The sequence below is a fragment of the Euprymna scolopes genome, chromosome 13 (genome assembly GCF_053919585.1).
Source record: "Euprymna scolopes isolate OS-2025 chromosome 13, ASM5391958v1, whole genome shotgun sequence".
Taxonomy (NCBI): Eukaryota; Metazoa; Mollusca; class Cephalopoda; order Sepiida; family Sepiolidae; genus Euprymna; species Euprymna scolopes.
The window spans coordinates 79,051,079-79,073,578 of NC_136494.1; the positions used below are offsets into that span (position 1 = coordinate 79,051,079).

At 33.5% G+C, this 22,500-nt stretch overlaps 1 long non-coding RNA gene and 1 pseudogene across 4 annotated transcripts in view; one reads left to right on the forward strand and one right to left on the reverse strand.

Moving 5' to 3' along the window:
• LOC145292079 (uncharacterized) overlaps positions 1–22,500 on the forward strand; it is a 564,064-nt gene that overhangs the window by 2,102 nt on the left and 539,462 nt on the right. For all 4 annotated transcript variants that reach the window (XR_013869544.1, XR_013869541.1, XR_013869542.1 and 1 more), the window contains exon 1: positions 1–912. This exon is cut by the window's left edge. This is a non-coding gene — a long non-coding RNA (uncharacterized LOC145292079). The remainder of the gene's footprint in view (positions 913–22,500) is intronic.
• LOC145292373 (uncharacterized) overlaps positions 15,341–22,500 on the reverse strand; it is a 29,251-nt pseudogene continuing 22,091 nt past the window's right edge.

The following is a 22,500-nucleotide window of genomic DNA, read 5'->3' on the forward strand; positions in this document are numbered from 1 at the left end:
ATATATGTATACATATATTTAATAATCCTTACACAAATAAATTTATATCGAATGTCGCATTTTATTTTAGAAATTACATTTTAGCTAATTATTTCTATTTTAATTTTCTTTGCTATTGAAGTTCAATGCAGAACAAAATTAAAAGAAAACAAAAAAAATAGCTTAATTTTTTCATGTAAATTTTTAATACTAAATTACTAATTTTATACTAAATTAGTATAAAGAAAAAAGATAATGGCATATATTGACCTGTCATTTCTTTTTACGTCATACACATAAGACGAGGAAGGAAACCGGTATCTTACTTTATTAAACCTAGCTATCCGAAGAGAAAGATAGAGAGAGAGAGAGAGAGAGAGAGAGAAAAGTTGATAAAGGAAATTAAACCTGTTGCCATATTCTAAGGTGGAAAGTACAAACATCTGAAATTTAATTTCATAAAGTTAAAACAATGTATAAAAATTCTTTCTAGGGGAACATGATGAGAAGTGTGCGTGTCTATTTTTTAAAAACTTTTTTAAAAATCTAAACTTGAGGCTGTGATTCCTGTGGCTTCTATAAAAGGCGGTCCCCACAAAAGAAAAAAAAAAGAGAAAAAATACTCCGGTAAATTTCGTCAATTACAATATAATACGAAATTGTAAAGAAAAATTAAATTCATGCGTCGAATCGAAGTCCAATATTATTAATCTGCACGGCCAAACATAACTTTTGGCCCCCTTTGAATATCTTTACCGTTACGAAGGAGTTGGCATTATTTCGTTGGAAAGCTACCGTTTCAGAATGGAGGAGGTGACTGGCATCAAACCTTACATGGCATCACCTGATCAAGTATCTTTATCGCGACGCTCTAGTGGAAAATCAACACGAGTTTCTCCGTCGGCAAAACTCGCTCGAGCGGCCGCTAAAAAGGTAGGTGGTACCCATATATATATATATATATATATATACATATATATATATATATATATATATATGTATATATATATATATATATATATAACCAGTAGAGTTTAGTTTCCTAGAAGTACATCCAATGAAACACCATGTGTCTACCAATGAGTGAACAGAGCAGGTATATTAAATTTATTTATACACACATTGATTGCTACATATATGCATACATGTTTCTGTAATCACCCGAGTTGGGGGATTACGTCTTCAGGCCAAGAATTATCGTCGATCATTCTTGGCCTGAAGACGTAATCCCCCAACGCTGGTGATTACAGAAACATGTATGCACATATGTAGCCATCAATGTTTGTATAAATAAATTATATATATATATATATATATATATATATATGTGTGTGTGTATGTGTGTGTTTCATGTTCTATATAAATAAAATCTTATGCCAACTGTTGATTACAATCTTTTTTATACAAAAAAAAACATGTATTGAAGGACAGAGCGAATGCCACTAATATCTGCTGGTAGCGAATGATCATTTTAAAAACAATTTCATATAAATAGCTTAAAAGGTATCCATCCGTCCACCGGTATACGGACATACGCTCTAATAGCGCTCAAAAAATATTAAAATTCGACAATTAGTGATCAGAGCGTTTCTGTTTCGAACCCGAGACTGAGCACCTCTTATTGAATGTGGTTTTTCTATCACATTTAAACATGCTTTTATATGTAGTGTATGGACTCATCAATTCTCATATTTAAAAAAAATATCTTTATTTATTCGAATATTTCCATAATGTAAACTTATCATTTCTTTAATTTACGGAACGTTTATGTTTAAAACGCTTCAACTGTCCCATAAATCATACTATTTGTTCATGTTATGGTTCTCTAATTAACACATCTTTCAGGCCGGTAGATTCAAGGTCAATTGTTTAATTCATACAAGTATATTTGTGGACGAACTACATTCGAATCTTGCACACCTCTCTCTTCGGTCTGTATTATTAAACATTTAGCCACGGTTTTTATTCCCTATATTAAACACTAGCCTTGTTGAGTTTGGTTCCCCTGGAGAAACTCACATGAATTTATAATAAATTGCACGTGTGCCCAACTATTTAGCTTGGAGAAAAATATTGTATCTTGTGAGTCTCATGAGGCGCTCTTACCATACATTATATCCTCATTTCGAATATTTTTGCTTGTTACTTAAAGGCGTTTCTTCATACGGTATGGTCAACAAGACCCTACATGTATATTTGTTTCCATGTAGTTATTTTTGCGGAAATATATATATATATATATATATATATATATATATATATATATATATATATTACATTAAATACCGGTATTACTCTCTGGGGAAGCTAATTAAACGCTGCTTATGTGCTAACATTAAATGCAGAAGCCCCTAATTACTTGCCTCCTCACGAGGGCAGTATCAGGAACTATGTTGCTTCTTTTTTTTTTTACAACATTAAATTTAACAAAAGTGGCATTGTTGATCAGGGCAAAAATAAAACGTGTCTCATTCTTGCAGTATTTTTTATGTTCAGACAGAACAAAATAAATCTTGTGTAAAAATACTTATACTTCACTTTGATTTTAGCCGAATTTTATGAAAAGTGCGTAAGTGTTGCCAACTAATCTCATAACTATATGTTTGTCTTGTGTTATTCATCTGATTTACGATATATCAACAGATGGTTGATCAAGTATTATCAAGAATGAATAATTTAGTGCAACAATTAACTAAATACCAGTAAATATTTGCATATATGGCTTTTCTAAACTTATTAAAGCGTATGTGATTAAATAGATCTAATATTTTTTGAACTCGATATCACAGCTTCCATAGTCCGCCGTGGTATCTATCTTGTAAAAATATACCCATATGTTTATGATCAGTATCATCTTTTGTGATTATCGAATTCGTCATAGTTTGTTCTATGCACTTGCTTGGTGTTCTCAACAGGTTTTGGCATCGACGTTAACCTTCAGATAATCTGGGACTAAATCTGATAAAAGTGTACAGCGTCTGACTTATTTCATTACGCGTAAAAATGACATTTTTGCAAGTGGTTTCGTTTGTTTGTTTTTTGTTTTTTTATTAATACTTCATTATCATATTTCTATATGTTTAAGATGGTCAACTTTTGAGAAAATAAGTCGTTTCATGTCTCAATTTTATTGTATCTCTACAATTTAAGAATAAGACGGGAGATCGTTTTTTTTTTAATCTTGAGAAATACAGCTCAATAAAAACAGCACTCCAGCCTTAGACTACTGATATAATTTGTTTTAGTCTAGAAACAATGATTATTCAACGACTAAGGATTAAAAAGTAAGTGTAGTATCGAAGCACATACTATACTTTGCTCATAAAATCAGACCTCGAAATCTATTGCGTGTCCATTGCTTTTTCCGATGTTTAAGCGATGAAAACATTACAAAAATCCTTTGGTTCCGAGTGACTTATAGGCCTTGATTCATGTCGATCTATTAAAATAAATAACACAAGAATTAGCAAAACTGCAATCATCCCCGTTATCTAAAACACGCGGATTACCAGAAACTAGGCAGTTAATTATTTCTGGAAAAGTTAAACACCACACTTATACATTGGATACATTAAAACTTTTTTTTTTTATCAGCTATATATGTTATACTGCAAGTTTATTTTATTTCTAAATGTTATGTTGTTCATATTTACAGATATATCGAGCAAGCTAGCTGGTCTTTCGCTGGCATCAGCTTAGAAATGTAATAAAATATGGGGGCTTAAAAGAATTGATATATATTCTTCTACAAAGCGGCTAGCGAATTCTCGCAGAGGAATAATATAGTACTACGATACTTGTGGTGATGGTTTCGGTTCTATGTGTTTATGTTGGCAAATCAAAGCTACATGTGCATGTGTGTATGTATGTATATATATACAAATATATACATATATATGTGAGTATATGTATATATGTGTGTGTAATATATATGTGTATATATATGTGTGTGTGTGGCGTGCGGCCACATGATTTCGATGCAGTGTTTTCTACAGAGGCTAATAATTAACCAACTATAAATATATATATATATAAATATATATATATATATATATATATATATATATATATATAAAAGAAACAACCATTTAAATTCAAAGATTTTTTAAAATGTTTGTATGCGCTTATTTATTTAGTAAACTGAATTAAGACATACGTGTTGTATGTACATTGCTATATCATTTTCATTTGAAGAGACTTATAGATTTTTTGTCAGAATATTTGTCCTATATTCGATGCCTTCCTAATGTCTGGAGCACTAGTTCGGAATTAGTGATATATATAATAATTCAGATTGATTATGAGATATTTCTAATGATAGATTATGTTTTATCTTTTACTGATGACTGTATATTTTATGTCAAAATAATTGCTTTTTTTGTTACATTTCCCCCTCAAACAAAGCACAGTGCCACTTTGATGTAGAAGCTACCATCACGGACAAATGTTGTAGAGATACTATGTAGGAAGTTGAGCAGCAATATATCTGTTCACATTATACTTGAATTTCAGCCTGTCATTTGGGGAGCAGGAACCAGGAATGGAATTCCAGAATCTAGCAGTTTTGGGGTAGAAACTATTAGAGCCGAAGCTTTTCTCATATCTAAGAAAGTCTACTGTGCAGGGGTGGGACATTGCTGATTGTCGGATTTAACTGGGATATTTTCATCGAGGTTGTACAAGGGCTTGTAGTTCTTCGGGGCATCCACCATAAAAATACTTGTAAAACAGGCACTGAGATGCAACATTTCTTCGGAGGATCAGAGGATGAAGCTTAGATAACAGTCCAGGACTTATCAGGTTGGTGACTCTTTTTTTGACTCCTGTTCAGGAGTGAGAGCAATACTCTATACATGGACGAATGATGGTTTTATAGTCGTACAGGATTAATTCAGACGTAAGTAACTTTCTAGCACGGTAGGGAGAGCCCACCTTCCTCGCAGTTTGTTTTATTTATAAAGAAATTCTGACGCTAATTTAATACTCGTATACTCACATTCATGCTGAGTATTTGCCTCTGTTTAACCAAAATAAATGTGTTTAATACTATAGTAAACATATACGTTTTACAGTGAAATATGCTTAATACTTCTTGCAGGATATATACATTGGTTAAACTAATTCTTTATATAAAAACTAATAGATTTAAAAAAAGAATATCCATATATATATATATATATATATATATATATATATATATATAAATATATATATATATATGTAAGTTCACTTTAATAACATTAAAAACATGTAAATATGTACTTAAAATTGATTTAACTCCAATAAATTAGAGTGGCTTATGGATATGATTGACTGTTATACATATTGTTTTTAAATATTTTATTTGAATTTAAACCAAAATAAGAGGAATTTATTTATATAAGTAAAATATACACGTATATATCGCAAAGATAGCTTTAAGACTGGCACATTCGAATCATTTCATACTCGAATTAAAAATATATATAATATAAGAAATTATATGTAGTGAGACATCCATTAATTTGGATTTTTATAAACGGGGGAAAACAGTGAAATTTACGCATTGCTGCTTTTAAATTTGCATTCTGAAATTTATTACAAACACATAACTTTCATTATAGCAACATTTGAAAACGCAGGTTCGTCGTATACTTTCTTATATATCTAGGATTAAAACATACTAAAATTCAATATGCGTGTTATGCGTGTTTTCACCGAGAATTCTCTCCCAAACGTGAGCGTGACAGGCGAATTAACAATGTTATTCAAAACCTAAGCTCAATGGATTGGCACATAATAATATTTCAAACTTAAGTGACAGACTAACAGAAAACTAAAATCAGTTATAGACATGTACACGCATCTAAAATTAAATGTGAAAGTGCATAGACGAGTTAAGACGTATCTTAGTTTTAATCAATAATTCACAGAAATATTTATAATAAAACATGGTCCCTCCTCGCCAAACTTTCAGAAGAAACACTAGACTAGCTGAAAACATTATCAATAATTTTCCACACTCTTTATCTGTGCCTACACCTAAACATAGATACCATGATCAAAGCTTCTTTCTTAGAACTGCACGCCTGTGGAATTGTCTTCCGTTTTCCTGCTTTCCAGCTGTCTGTAATATGGTTGCCTTCAGGTCCAACGTGAACAAGTTTCTGATGAGCTGTTCCACTTAAGTTAACAAATTTACCGAACTTCCGTTACTATCGATTACTATATTGTCCTTTTGACTACTCTACACTCTTTAAACCTTATCCTTGAGTGGCCTATCGACCTTGATAAGTGGTGACGCCTATAAAAAAACAGAAACCAAAAAAAACATCGATATAATAAAATGTTATGGACGAGTGTTGGAGACTCTCATGATATATCTAACTAACTAGAGTAACTATATAGTAACTACACGAATCAACTTATTTTAACTTCGTTAGACTTCGGTGATCCTGCGGAAACCGGTATGTCAACGTGATTATGCGGTTAATATATATGTATGTATATATATATATATATATATATATATATATATATATATATATATATCACCGAATTTAAGCCACGATGAGTCTGGCCAATAGAAGATAGGTGACCATTTGAAAATCGGGGTGCTGAACGTGCTCTCTGCTTATCTCGGAAGTGTTTACATCTGTCTTTGACTCCTTCTTGGCACTGGACTGAAGCAGTTCCGATTCAGGAGAGGTGTGGTTGGGGATTGCGCAACCCTTGCTTCATAATTACACACGCAGCGGCCCCTACAAGGGATATCTTTTGCCTTTCGATACTGAACGGGGGCATGGCGATGTGTATGTATGCATGTCTATATGTATGTATCTATGTATGTATATATATATATATATGTGTATATATGTATGTGTATATATATATATATATATATATATATATATATATACACGACTGTCTGTCTGTCTTCATATTTTTAAACTCAATCTCCTCCGAACTTTCTGTCGCAGAGCGGCGCTCGATGGCTTAAATTATTGGATTTTTTTAAGGACCGTTATTTTATGGGTCTTTAGCCGTTTAATTTTTTCTTAAAGTGGTAAAACCTTCGTCAACATTGAAAAAATCATTAAACAGTTTGTGCTCCTATCTATATATGAGGGTCACAGTCGTAACATGGCGAACTTTGATGGAACTTCAATACTTATTTTTATAATATTTTTGAAATCACGACTCTTTAATAATGAATACAAAATCTGGACAAATTCAGATATCATATTTAAGCGTATTTTACGCCCAAGCAATGCCTACTACCCTCCCACTAGTATATATATATATATATATATATATATATATATATATATATATCAATGATATTAAGTTATTGTCCTCGCAATAGGCATATTTTCAACCATAGCAGGTCCAAGTATTACACGCACACACACACAGACACACATATATAATTATCAACATTCGTTTTTAGTTGATTTAGTTGCAATACAACAAAAGTCACCAAATAAGTTTATTTTTTAGTTTCATACATGCTTTACATTTACATTTTAATATGTGTTCTTATTTTTATGATCTCCGCTATTTCGCTTGCGTTTAATGAAAATATTTTGAATTTTTTCAACACTTCAGTGTGTATAAATGTTTTCAAACTTTTTATAACGACTAAATATTGTCGAACTTGGATAAAAGTGGAAGTTTTTATTCCTATATAACTTCAAAGTGATATAGGAAGAATATATCACTTCAAAGTGATATAATTTACTTTTTCACGGATTTCAGGAAGAAAAGACACAGATAAATACATCGCGAAATGATATTAATTTACGTTACTTGAATGCCGTTCTCCGCTGTACATTTATGAAATTCTTTTATACGTTCGTATATAATGACAAACCATGTTCGTTGTTTAACTAAAAAATTTCAACATAACGCCGAATGTAACAGTAAAATGTATGTTGAAGTGGTGGTAGATGTGTGTGTGTGTATGTGTGCTTGTGTTTTCCAATCAAGGACATCTTTCTTACTTATTCACAAAACTACCAGATACTAAGTTACTAGTGTAAAAAATGTACAACTCCTTTGCGAAGGGGAACCCCTGGTGGAAAGAAACGTTTAATTGCCTCAGCCTAGAAGAAGTTTCGTTTCACTGACAGAAAAATCTAATTGTAATATCAAAACAGATGTTCCATTTTTATCTCAGCCTAAAGCCAGATTCGTTATATATATATATATATATATATATATATATATATATATATATATATATATATATATATATATATATATATATATGATGTGAAAAGGAAGTGGCAGACCGGAGGCTCGACGTTTTGCCCGTATTATGCGGGCTTTTTCAAGAGGTGTGGTCACGCATAATACGGGCGAAACGTCGAGCCTCCGGTTTTTCGCTTCCTTTTCACATCATAACGTCGGATTGTATCCATTTTAAAATTCATATATATATATATATATATATATATATATATATATATATATATATATATATATATATATATATATATATATAACAACACCTGCTGAAAACAATCTGTTTTAAATGAATAATTTTTACGATTAACTTAGACACGTCACATTTTTTAAGCTTTAATTCTGTTCATTAGAGTACATTTATACTCTCTCGAATATTAGTACATAATTGAAGAGAATAGAAGTCGTCATAAACTATGCCACAAGTGGCGGTGATATCTATCTTAGAATTCGTAGTCCACTGTGTCCTCACCGGCTCGTGCCTGTTCAACGAAGGTCACAAGCCGCGATCCAGATCTGTTAAATCTATATACAATTTAGTAATCGGCCTACAGCTTGGAAGAAAACTACAATGTTTTTTTTTATATATTGCAACTGGTATTTCTAACTGCTTTCTTCTATAAGTACTTACCAAGCTGAATGTGGCTTAAGCTCAGTTATCCGATAATAATTGATTTGTCAATATGACTTAATCAGTATATGTACAGCCTATTTGCCAAGAATTTCTTACAGTAATTCTTTAATGTAAGCTTGTATTTGTTATTGTCAACGGAATGAGCATATGTCTGTATGTATTAGCCAGTTAACCTTTCACTAATTGTATCTTACAAATTTCTCCACATGAACGGTCATTTTTTTTTTGTACTGGTTTTGAAGAAATAAGTAATTCGGAAGGGTCGAAGGCATGACAAATACTACAAGTATCGCTATAAAAGCGTGCTAGAATTAGTTTTCCGGCATATGTCTGTTTTCGATGAATCGATGGAGTTGCAGACCAGTTTTATTTTTCATCCTAAAGAATTATTCAATAACGGCATTTTTGTCACGAGTTTACAAAGAAGACATCTCATCAAAAACATTATATAATCGAATTTATTCGTATGCATATTAAACAAACGGATGCACACATATACATACGTCTTCCATTTATATATATATATATATATATATATATATATATATATATATATATATATATATATATATATATATATATATATAATGTGTGGGTGTGTGTTTGTGTGTGTGTGTGTGTGTATAAAGATATTTATTCTAATATTTACAGTAATTATTTCACTAGTGTCAATAAAATAAATATTTTCTATGGTGGATGAACCACACACACACACACACACGTGCGCGCGCTCGCGCACACAAACAGATGCACACATGTTTGTGTGTGTGTGTGTGTGTGTGTGTGTGTGTGTGTGTGTGTGTGTGTGTGTGTGTGTGTGTGTGTGTGAAAGCCAGGCGTCGTCCTGAATTAAAAGAGAAAATCTTTTTGACTTTGCTCGGAGTTCATATATCTAATGCCACTGTTTAATTAATTTTTTTTTTTTACATTACTCCTTCTGTCTTTGTATTCCTCCCTCCATTAACCCTCAGTAAGTTTATCCCCATCTCGCTGTATCGCTCTCTCTTTACTCTCATTCTTTCTCTCTGTATCTCCCTCTCTCTCTCTCTCTCTCTTTATATATATATATATATATATATATATGTATATATATATACATGTATATATCTAGAGAGAGAGAGAGAGAGAGAGAGAGAGAGAGAGAGAGAGAGAGAGGGACACACACACACATATATATGTATATATATATACATAGTAATGTTGGGGTGATTAATCGGGAATCGTAAAAATCGGAACATTTGGGGGCATCGGAATCGGTATCGGAATCGGAAATATTGGTGCCTATTTTCCGATGTCAAATCAATTATTTTAATTGTATTTTTTTATTTGTTTTTTTTTTAAGTAAAATCTTGCATTCCTTGTAATATTGATTAATTAGTAAATATTCATTGATTTTAAAATTTCTGTAAAGCTAAAATCGATAGATCATCCTCACCATGTGTATTTTGACGTTTAGGAAAATATCTGCATATTTAACCTGTGTTTTTTTACGAAAATCGTGGAAAATCACAACCTTACAGTTAAATAATTAGAGATTTATGAAAAATCGGATTCGGTAATTGTATCGGAATCGGAAAAAATATTGAAATCGTCCTCTCACTAATACACACCCACACACACACCCACACCCACATACACACACACACACACATATATATATATATATATATATATATATATATATATATATATATATATATATACCCTTTATACTCAGTAATATACGCTCATTATCAATTTGAATCAATATAAGTACTTTTGAGGTATCTATTCGCCTCTAATTAGGAAGTCCAGCATTCATTTACTTGTGAATCATCATCCACGTGATAATACAGAGACATGCTTAATACACTTAAAAAATAATTGCTGGGAGAAGGTGCAAACCATATTGACATAGTTTAATCTAAATTTTAAGCAAGGTTCGCTTTGCGTCAGACGAGGGCGTGACGTATGTATTTGTCAATTAAATTAAACGAATTTGATTATAGGTAAAATCGCACATGAACAGTGTCCTGGCATAAGGTCTGCGTAAGTTACAAAATGCATAACGTCGCCGATTGTTGAATCTTCTAAGCATAGTTCAAATCATATCTGTTCAAAATGATTTATATATTTTCTAATACTGTTGCCAAAAGTATGAACGAGCAATTACTTCTGATCCTTGAGTAAGCTCACCATATATGCACAACAAGTAGCGCTATCCGGCGTTGGTCATATAAAATCTAATAAAAGCTAGTAATGCGTGTAACATCTTTATATTAAACTTTCCTTCTCTCTTTCTTTCTCCGCCTGACTTTCTGTATTTCACCCCCATTGATTCTCACTATTTTCCATAATCCATTATTTATCCTTTGATAACATTTGAGATCACGTTAGAGACGTAGATGACGTCACAGCCGTAACGAGAAGTCACGAGTAGATAGAGAATGAGTTAACGAATGTCATTTTTACAACGAGTTTAAGCGACTTTAAGTCCTTTCCTATTATTTATCTACTTTGCGACAAAGGCTACAATGTGTTCGTAACGTGACAAACGTTAATAATATATGTAATCCATTTCTATTATAATGTCCATATTACTTTCGCTATGTCTTTTGCAGAGTTCTACCGTTATCATTTCTCTAAATTATTCCCCGCTCTTGTTTTAATGTGATAAAATATGTAATGTAGATACTGAAGCCATCTATATATATAAAAGCGAAAATGCATGTATGTATGTGTGTATGTATGTATGTGTGTGTGTATGTTTGTGTGTTTGCTAAAAACTTTCGACAGACAGGACAAAAGTTCACAAATTTGGCCTCATATGCAAGCCCCATCCTTCGCCCGACAAATATCGAAAAATTGGCCAAAAACGTTAATTTTCCCACCCTGAAACGACGTCATGACCTGATTTCGTTTAAATATTGGAAGAACTTGCACAATTTCATGTGTGTCGTGTTAGGTCAGTTGTTTGGAGCTTTGGTTCATTATCTAAACGTTTTGGGTTCGAATCGTGGTGTGAGATTTTCTTTTTTCGATTTTTTAAATTTTAATATTGAAGCGGTGTTATTTAAGCCATTTTTCACGTAACGTTCGTTTTTCTGTTTTTTTTTTACTTCGCTTATTCTTAGGTTTTAACCAACACCCTCACCCCGACCGAGTACACACACCCAAAAACACCCGGGTATCCACCGTTTTTTTTTAAATTTTAATATCGAGAAAGACTTATTTAACCCATTTTTCACATGATTTTTTTTTTTTTTGGGGGGGGTTATTTTTCAGATTTTTTAAAGCAGTTTTAATGTTCGTTTCTTTTTTGTTTTTTCGATTTTTACATTTAACATCGTTCGTTTTCCTTACGTTAGTTTTTTTGTGTTTTTTTTCGATGTTTTGATCCCCCTCCACCGGCCGGGTACCCCCCCCGCTTAAGTTTTAACGTTCGTGTTTCTGTTTTATTTTTTACTTCGCTTATTCTTAGGTTTTCATTAACTCCCCCCCACCACCGCTCGACCACACACACCTGCAAACACTCGGGCAACGCCGGGTACCCCCGCTAGTCCTTTATAAAACTGAAATGAATGCTAAATGATAAAAATAACAAGGACATTCTTAATTCCGAGTAAATAAAATTGATAATGACAAGAGATGAAATATATTATCGTAAGTTAGTCATATTTTTCACAGTAGGATGGGCTAAATAGGAAATGTACTTTAGAGTGTTGATCTGTAGTTAGATATACGTCATTTGCGGCAAGTATATGTATTATTGTTTAATATCTGACATACAGCGACAAACACGGACACGGGAACAAATATGCACAGTCACTTACGCATGCCCATTGAAAACATCCACACATATATTGAAACAGTTTTCTCACACAGAAACAATCGATGAATCTGTGTACATGAATATTAAAAAAAAACTGCTTTGATCCACATGTCTAAGCAAGCACGCCTATACTAATAGCAAGACGCAAACATGACTATATATGAACACGAACATATATACACACACAAAAACATATAATACGGTAAAGATAATCACGCACACACGTATACCACTGTTTAGAACTCGCACACACCTACTAATGAGCAAATAAACTCCTGAAGATACACGTATCTGCAAATAAACTCAAATAAATATACGGCCACACATACTCACATATACTGCTGAATGCCTACTAGACACTATCCTCGAGTGCCTAAGGTCTCTCTGTACAGGGGTTTCTCAGAAATTCTGATATGAGGACACTTCATTGGAAGTAAACCCTGACTAAATATTAAAAAAAAAATGGTGTGCTATCTCCTCAAGCCATCCAGCACGTCCCCCAATTTGCAGACGGGGTCACCCCCTTTAGCAATAAAGGGCAGCTTTGAATAAGAAATAAAAAGCCGTGGACAATGGGGAAATCAAAACAATATATGAAACAAAATAAAAACACATACTGGCAGGTCGGCACCCAGGATAAAAAGGGCCCTTCAACCCGTTCATACGCCAGGCGGGAAGATGCAAACAATGGTGTAAACCTTCCGAACTCTGGAAGTGGCTCTCCAACCATGACAGAGGATAACCAGAGTCAGCCATCAGGTCTTGATAACAGAGGTCCTGGCCCCCAAACATCAAATTCAGCAACAAGAAGAAAGAAAAAAATATAAGAGGCTTAAAAGCGCAGCCGTGGTTTGTTGCAGAAAAGAAGGTGCTACTGTTTTGGTACCACTACTCGAAGTTCGAAAAGTGGAGCAAAACATCCACTGACATTCTTACCGAGAAAATAAAAGATACTAACCTACCTGAATAATCCCACACATTCGCAGAAAGCAACATTCACCTGAATACAAATACACATTATGTAAACGGCATAATCACGGTGACACACCGATTCCCGCTGGATCACAGAAGTTAAGCAACGTTGAACCTGGTCAGTACTAAATGGGTGACCATTTGGGACTTTCAAGTGGTGTATGTGCTCTCCGCTTATCTCGGCATTGTTTCTAGTCGTCCAGGTCTTCTCTTTGCCACTGGATTACAAACAGTGCCGATTCAGGAGAGGTGTGGTTGAGGATTGCGCAAACATTGCCTCACAATTACACACACTACTACCCCTAAGGTGTATCCTTTGTGTTTCAAGACTGAACGGAAGCATGGGTTGTAACAGATCTAAAATGTCATCAATATCACAACGATTGGAAAATGCGTTTTTAAATGAGCTATAATTAATAAATATGACGCTTCGTGATATGTTTTCCCTTTTCATCTATAAACGACTTAGAAAATCCGTTATTTGACAAGAAGGTTATGATTAAGGTTCTGCAGGGTGGGAAATGAGAATCCAAATCACATGAGTGAGGGAGGGGGCGTGGATCAAGCACACGATAGTGAGATCAAATAAAAAGTGATGCTTTCTTCAGAGGAGTCAGATGTAAAGGATGTCTAGAAATTGTATACGTGAATTACGCATATTAATTAATGCCCCCCTCAGGCCATGCTTACACTGATTTCACAAAGAAAGAGTAAAATAAGTGTCGGTAATATATTTTGTGCTGCCGATTTAAAATAAAACATCCATTTTCACGGATGACGTGTAACTTTAAAAAAAAAAAAAAAAAAAAAAAAAACGTCCGTGGATGCGTACGTACTCTCCTGCCAAATAAAAAAAAAAGCAATATTTCAGTAAATAACGTATCTCTCTCTCTCTCTCTCTCTCTCTCTCTCTCTTCTATTCTCTCTCATTTCCTATAAGTTATTTCCCCTTTTTTATTGCCCAGACTTTTCCTTCTTGTTTCTATATATATATATATATATATATATATATATATATATATATATATATATATATATATATATATATATATATATAGAGAGAGAGAGAGAGAGAGAGAGAGAGAAAGAGAGATCATTTCCTTTTCTCCTTCTTTTTGTCAGTCTCGTTCTTCTTTTATCTCTTTCTCTTTCTTCTATTCTTTCTTCCCTTTTGTTCCTATCTCTCTTTCGCCTCTCTCTTTTTTACTCTCTCTCTCTCTCTATCTCTTTCTCTCACTCTATCCCGCCTATTCACTCTCTCTCACTTTCCTTCTGTTTTTTTTCTCTCTCATCATTTCCAATCTTTCATATTTTTTCAACCTGTCTCTCTCCTTTTCTAACCGTAGTTCTCTTTCTCCCTCTCTTTTTACTTCCATTTCTCTCTCATTGCAACCTCTCTCTCTCTCTCTATCCTTTTTATCTCTCTTTCTTTCCCTTTTTCTCCTTTCCCTCCCCACTCTCTTTTTACACTCTTTCTTTTCTTTATCTCTGACTCCTTATTTTTTCTTTCTCCCTTTCCCCTTTTTCTCTTTCCTGTCTCACTTCCGTTTTTTCTCTCCTTCTCCCTCTCTTTCTCTCTTTGTTTTTCTCTCTCTTTTTTCCTCCCTCCCTTTTTTCGATTGTCTCTGTTTCCCTTTATCTCTCATTTCCTCTCTCCTTCCATCTCTTTCCGTCTCTTTCTCCCTTTTCCTCTAATTTTCTATCCTTTTAACTCTTTTTTATCGCAAATTCTCTCTCAATTCCCTCTCTCTTGCTCTTCTCCGTCCTCTTTTACCGTCCCTCTCTTTATTTCTCTTCCTTCTTTTCTGTGTCAGTTCCTCTCTCTCTCTCTCTATTTCCTGTCTCCTTCCCGTGTTTCTTCTATTTTCTTTTTCCTCCTCCTCCTCCTCTCTCTCCTATTCCTCCTCCTCTCTACCTTCTTTTCCGCCTCCTCTCTATCTCCTTTTTCTTCCCCCTCTCTATCTCTTTTCCTTCCTCCTCTTTATCGTCTTTTCCTCTTCCCCTCTATCTTCTTATCCTCTTCTCTTTATCATTTTCCTCTCACTCTCTATCTATTCTCTCCCCCTCTCCCCGCTTTGTTTCATCCTTCTCTCGATTCTTTTTTGCTCCTCTTCTTTTTCTCTTTTTCTCAATCTTATTTTTCTCTACTTCTCTATCTCCTTTTCCTTCTCTTCATCTCCCTTTTCCTTCTTCTCTCCATATCGTTTCCTCTTACTCCATTCTATGTCGTTGCCGCCTCCTCTTTACATCCTGTTACCCCCCCAATCTCCTATACCTCCTACTCTCTGCTTTTTCCCCTTCTCTCTATCTCTTTGTCCTCTTCCTACGAATATCCATTGAATATCCCCCTCTATTCTCTCTTTGTAATTTTCTACTTGCTTCTTTCTATCTTATTTTCCTCTTCATTCTTTTAATCTCATTTTCCTCCTCCTCTAATCTCTCAAATTTTCTCCCCCCCTCGTTTCTTTATCCTTTGTCGCCTCTTTTTCCCTTTCTTCCTTTTCCTTTATTTTATCACCTTTTTCTCTTATCTCTCTATTTATTTATTCCTCATTACTTTCCTTTTTCGATTCGTTCTTTCTATTTTTCCTCCTCATATCTCTTTCTCTTTCTTCCCCCTCTCTATTCGTTTTCTAATCCATTACAGTCCTTATCCTCCTTATCTTTTTCCCCTCCTTTTTTTCCTCCTCTCTCTCATTTTTCTCCTTGTTATCCTCTCTCATTGTCCTCTGCGTTTTACTGTTTCCTTTTTCCTTAATGTTTTACTTCTTCTATTTCTACCTGTTTCTTTCTTCTTTTTTTTTTGCTCGTCTCTCGTTTTCCTCCTCGTCACATTCTTTGTTCCTGTATCGTTTTCACCGTCATCTCTCCCTCTCTTTTTCACCCCCTCTCTCTTTCTTTCCACTCCCTCTTGTTTTTCTTCTCTTCTCTCACTCCTTTACTTGTTTTTTTCTTTCTTTTCTTTTCAATCTCGTCTTAGCCTCTGTTTTTGACCCTCGTTTTACTACGTTCTTTTCTCTGTCATCCCTCTCCGCTTCCTCCCTGTATCTCTCGCTTCGTTCTCCTCCTCTCTCTATTATTCCTTCTCGTCTCTATTTCCTTTATCTCATAGTCACTCCTTTTCCTCTCCCTTTTTCTTTCTTCTCTCCTTAATTTTCCTCCTCTTTTCTTTTTCCTCCTTCTGTCTCTCATATTCTTTCTCTGTTTCACTTCTCACGTTCTTTTTTCATCCTCGTTTCTCCTATTGTTCTTCCTCTTTCTTTTCTTCTGTGTTTCACTTTTACTCTTTTTTTATCCCCTTTCTTTGCTTCATATTCCTTCTCCCTTTTTTTCCTGCTCTCTTTCTTTTTCTCCCATTGTCTTTCTTCCTCCTTTTCCTCCTCGTCATACTTCTTTGTTTCCTCTCTAGTCTTCCTTTTTCTATTTCTTCCTCGTCTGTCTCTTTTTTTCCTGCTCGTCTCTATCTTTCTCTCCCATTCTTCTGTTCCTCCATCTCGCTCTCTCTCTTTTTTTCTTCCTGCCCGTCTATTCTTTATTTTTCTTCATCTTCTCTTTCTCTCGTTTTTTTTTACTCACCCCTTTCTTCCAATTTCCCTCTCTCTCTCCTTTTCCCTCTCGCCCCCCTTTCTCTCCTTTTCCCCCTCGTCTCTCTCTCTCCTTTTTCTCCTTTCTCGTTTTCCTTTTCCCCCTGGTTTACTCATCTCTCTTCCTTTTTTTTCTTCTCTCTCTCTCTCTCTCTCTCTCTCTCTCTCTCTCTCTCTCTCTGCTTGGCAATGGATCTATTTCTCCCTCAGTTTCTACTTTCTTTTTTTCTATTTCTCTCTCCACTCTTTATCTCTCCTATATCTCTTTTTCCTATCTTAATATCTCCTAAGATCATGTTATGAATACTGAATATAACATGTTAGTTGACGATTGGTGAAAATACTTTTTATTTAAAAATTAATAGCCTTTTTCGTATTTTCTAGCTAAAATTTGCCTTTTTAATTTTATAATAAAAGTATTACATTATGGTTTGGCTGTCTATCTGCTTGTAGCTACACATTTCGTGGTATACACATTGTAATATGTGTCATTTACTATTAGACGAGTTACATTTTGAAAAAAATATACAATATTGTAACATGCTAAAATTACTTAAACAAAAACATGAAAATAGTTTAATTACATCATTTAAATCTACCAGAATTCATTTTCGTGCATTCGTAAACGAGTAAGCTGTGCCATTCTTTTGTTAATAGTTTGTTAACCTTCATATATTGACATTAATTCAGACTCATTTTAATTGTGGAACAGATAGTCATTTCTGGCTTCAACTTTCTTATCATATCGTCAGTTAATAAAAGATTACAAATTTGGGGAAAGTTTACACATGAAGATCAATACATTAGCTAATAACGATTACGTACTATGAATAATTCAATAGCAAATAGATAATTCTACTATGTAAATTCAACTCTCATAACTGTATTTCAAAATTTAACCCACAATGAGACACAGCAAATATATATATATATATATATATAGTGGAAATGGTAATTAATACAAACTGAAGAAAGTGCTCAATACCGTTGTAGAGCAGATATGCGTTTTATTTTTTATTACCGTATCTTTCTGTTAAGTTACATTAGCTGAAACAATAATGTAACTTAACAGAAAGATACGGTAATATAAAATAAAACGTATATATATATATATATATATATATATATATATATATATTTATCGAAGTATAAACACTTTTTATTAAATAAGAGTATAGATAACATAAGACTATAGAATTTCAACGTTTTGTCTTAAATTTGTGTTTTTTTAATAATAAAAACCTTTATTTTTCGCATGCACAATTTCCGCATAATATTTATTTGATTTGAGGGTTCTTGTGCTGTATCCGGTATAATCCTAAGGGAAAGGTTATAGAGCTACAGAAATAAACGCTACAAAACATAAATAAAAATATTAATTATTATAACATAGAATTTAGAGATTCTGTCTTGCACCAAGCAAAGGCAATTTCAGTTTAGAAGATGAATATAAACCAAACCAGATTACATATGTTAAATAAAGTAGAATTAGTCGGAGTTTAATTTTTTGTCATCAATGCATTCTACATAACATAACTTGATTAGCGAGTTCTATTTTTCTTATTAATAGGTCTTTTTAGTTAACACTCTTTTTACGAAATCAATTTGAGAATTGGATACTTCAGAAAATTCAAATTACAGAAACATCCAGTTGATTTTCAAAGTTGTCGTATATTAAAACATTACTAATGGTTTTTTTGTAAACTTGCGAAAGTATTTCGTATTACACTATCATCTCTGGCAGTGTGTGTGTGTGTGTGTGTGTGTGTGTGTGAAATGGAACTAACGGTGCCCAGTCACATGTAACATATACTCTGAGAGATTGTGTTAGTTCTTGCATTCCTTCTGTTCATTATCAATCTCTAGCGCCATGACAACATATGCAGTTCCAAAGAAAATGTTTATTATGTTTTCTTTAAGTAAGGGTCCACTAAGAAAAGGTCAGTATTCATAAAATAGCATTATTAAATTTACACTCATATATTTAATTATTAAAACAATTATACAACAAGATAAATTAATTTTAGTTAGAAAACAAAAATGACAAAATTGGAGACCCTTTGTTAGTGACATAATTTGTTTAAGTATTCCAAAAGTTAAACACGTGATTTGTCTTTTCAGCCTGAACACATATCGGAAAGCCTAAAAGATCATTTGAAAGAAATGAATAATATCAAACATAATTGATCGTGGTGTTTTAATCTTATTCCCAGGTGTTTTTTTTTAAATTAAAATATGTCTAAAACGTTTGCTTCCACAAACTAATCTTATATTTGCATTTTTAATAGTGCGGCCAGCAAATTATTTTCAATAAACTTGTATTCCTGTAAGTTGGTACAATCCTAAAATGGAGCAAGAAAAGTATGCCAGAGGTAGGTATTATGAAGATGGACTCTGCTAAATTCGTAAGTTTTAGAGATCTTTGGGCTCTCACAACGATGGGTGGGTTGTTTGATGCTAGTAAAGTTGGGCGTAGGTGTTTACGTTCTGAGGTGGGCACATATGAATGAAATTCGTTGGGTAACATTACAAGGAAATACTTATAAAATGTTCCCTCGTATACATAGTATCGACGATGTAACAACGACGGCAGTTGTTCTTTAGAAAGAGCAGGGCGTATTTATTTAGACGACCCTTTTTCACACCGTTCAAGAGGGAGCAATTGGTGGTTAATGTACGAGGCACTATGTGTTAACAATCTATCATGCCGGATCAAATGGCTTTTACGAGTTACAAGAGACTTACGGGCGCAAAACGTTTTATGTGAATTCATACACAAATAAAAATAAAAAAAACTCGTATTTACTATTCATGCAAATGCAAACCCAGCGGTATTATTGTTTCAGTATAAACTAGATTGACAATGAATATCGTCACTGAATGCCTAATAGTTTATTACAGTTTTGTTTAGTCTCAGGACTGGCTCTGAGCTTCTTTTATCCAATAAAATTCCATGTATTCGCGTGAATATGGCATTGCGAGATTTTTGCTGTCAATTCTCATCCTGCAGAGACATTAACCTGACTCTTATGGTATAGATTAGAAGCAAATATCTTGGCTGAATCATGCTCTTGTGTTCAGTTCATGTCACTGATACGTATCCATCGTTTAACTGATCAATTGTGAAAAGATTCGTAGTTAAAATATCAACGCTTCTCTACGCTATTTTAACCGGAAATAAGAATGATTATGTAATATCGGTGATATACTTCCCTTGCAGTACAGGCGAAATAGTCTGTTTTCTTGGATAATGCTGACAGTAAACGAAAATCAAAAAAAACTCTATTAAGCTTATAAGACATCCGTGTATATTTATAATATTATGTAGCTGTATTGTGTTTGTTGAAGTAAACATTAGTACAATAGAATATATATATATATATATATATATATATATATATATATATATATATATATATATATATATATATATATATATATATGTATATATATATTCTGAGTTTGTAATAAATTTTAGGGAAACCTAATCATTGGAGTAGGAATGTAAACTAATTTGTTAGAAATAGAATCACTTCTATGAACGACCTTCCCTTCTCTTCCTCTTACGAAACAAAAGATCATAAGTAATTACATAAATAACAAAGAAAATGTACAATGCGAATAAGATAGAAGAGTTACATCTTAGAAATATAAATTGATAGGAGAGATCAAGTAAATTTCACATTAATAGAGGCATACAAGTTGTGGCAAATTATGCTGTTGGGATATAATTTTTTCTATGTACAATAGGTTGAAACGTTATGAAATTTCCGATGTATATAGTATATAAAAAATAGAGAAACACTCTCGAAATTCTAGATGCAAATAATAATAGATATTACTAATTGTGATTGTACTTATTCCGGTATAGATTTCTGATATAATTATTCTTTTGTTTAAACATTATTGTATGATATAATATATACAGTAAAAGTTAAACAATAACGCTCTCTCTCTCTCTATCTATATATCTCTCTCTATATATGTATGTATATATATATATGCACACATATATATAATATATATGTATAGTATAGATATAATATATATATATATATAATATATTTACATATAATACACCCACCCACACACACACACACATATATATATATATATGTGTGTGTGTGTGTGTGTGTGTGTGTGTGTGTGTGTGTCCACACCAGCGGAGTTACGATATTTAAAACCATATCTGGGAAAATTGGCCACCTCCTCTCTGCTTATCCTTAAGCTAACATTCACGTATGTGGAGACTTTCATGTTCACAATGTGGAATGGTTAACCCACTCAAACAAGACCGATGATGACGGGAGATTCTGTTATGATTTTTCCCTTGCTTATGACCTCACTCAGATCGTTCACGAACCCACCCCTGTGCCCGACACTGACGGGCAGTATGCGAGTCTCCTAGACCTTTTTTCTCAAATCTTCCTCTGAGCTATGTTCAGTTTCTGTTCTTTCTCCCTTGGGATTTTCCGACCGCTCTGTTATATCAATTAAGATAAAAATGAAATGTAATAAGTCCTCAGACGTACCTCTCCTTTGTACAGTATATCGATACACTATGGCTGACAAGGATAGCTTCCGTACATTTATATCAGACTTAAGTCTGCGTAACATGTTTAAAAAGGATGTGTCCTCAATAGTATCAGACCTGACGAAATTGTTCATTCTAGGTATAAACCGTTTCATACCCTCGAAATAGTTCCAGCAAAAACGTAACAATCAGCCATGGTTCCCTCCAGAATGTGCTGCTGCCATTCCGCACAGAAATCACTTTTTTCCATTGCCTCTAACGTAATAGATGTATTGAGACTAAAGCCGATTCCAGGACTGCTAGCAACAATTGTAAGAAAGTGATAAAGAACGCAAGAGAATTGTATGCTCAGCTTTCAAATCCAAAGTAGCTGCGCAGTGGATTGGTTCGCACCAGTTTTGGCAAATAACAAACAGCATCCAGAATAGAAGCGTGTGCTCTATCATAACTATCATACATAGGCATGAGGTAATCTCGTCAGCATCAGACAAAGCCAAACTTTTACGCTTTTCGACCAAGGCCAGCAACCCCCAATATTTCCTCCTGTATCAGAAAAATTGCTATGTGATGTACAAATATCTGTACGTGATGTTGCCAGGCTAATCAAAAACCTTGATTCCAGTAAAGCAACTGGCTCTGAGAGTATTCAAATTATGGCACTAAAAAACACTTCAACTAGAACTAGCGCCCATACTTACAAAACTGTTCAAACGTTGTCTTAAGGTGAATTGCTTCCCATCACCCTGGAAAATCTCATCAG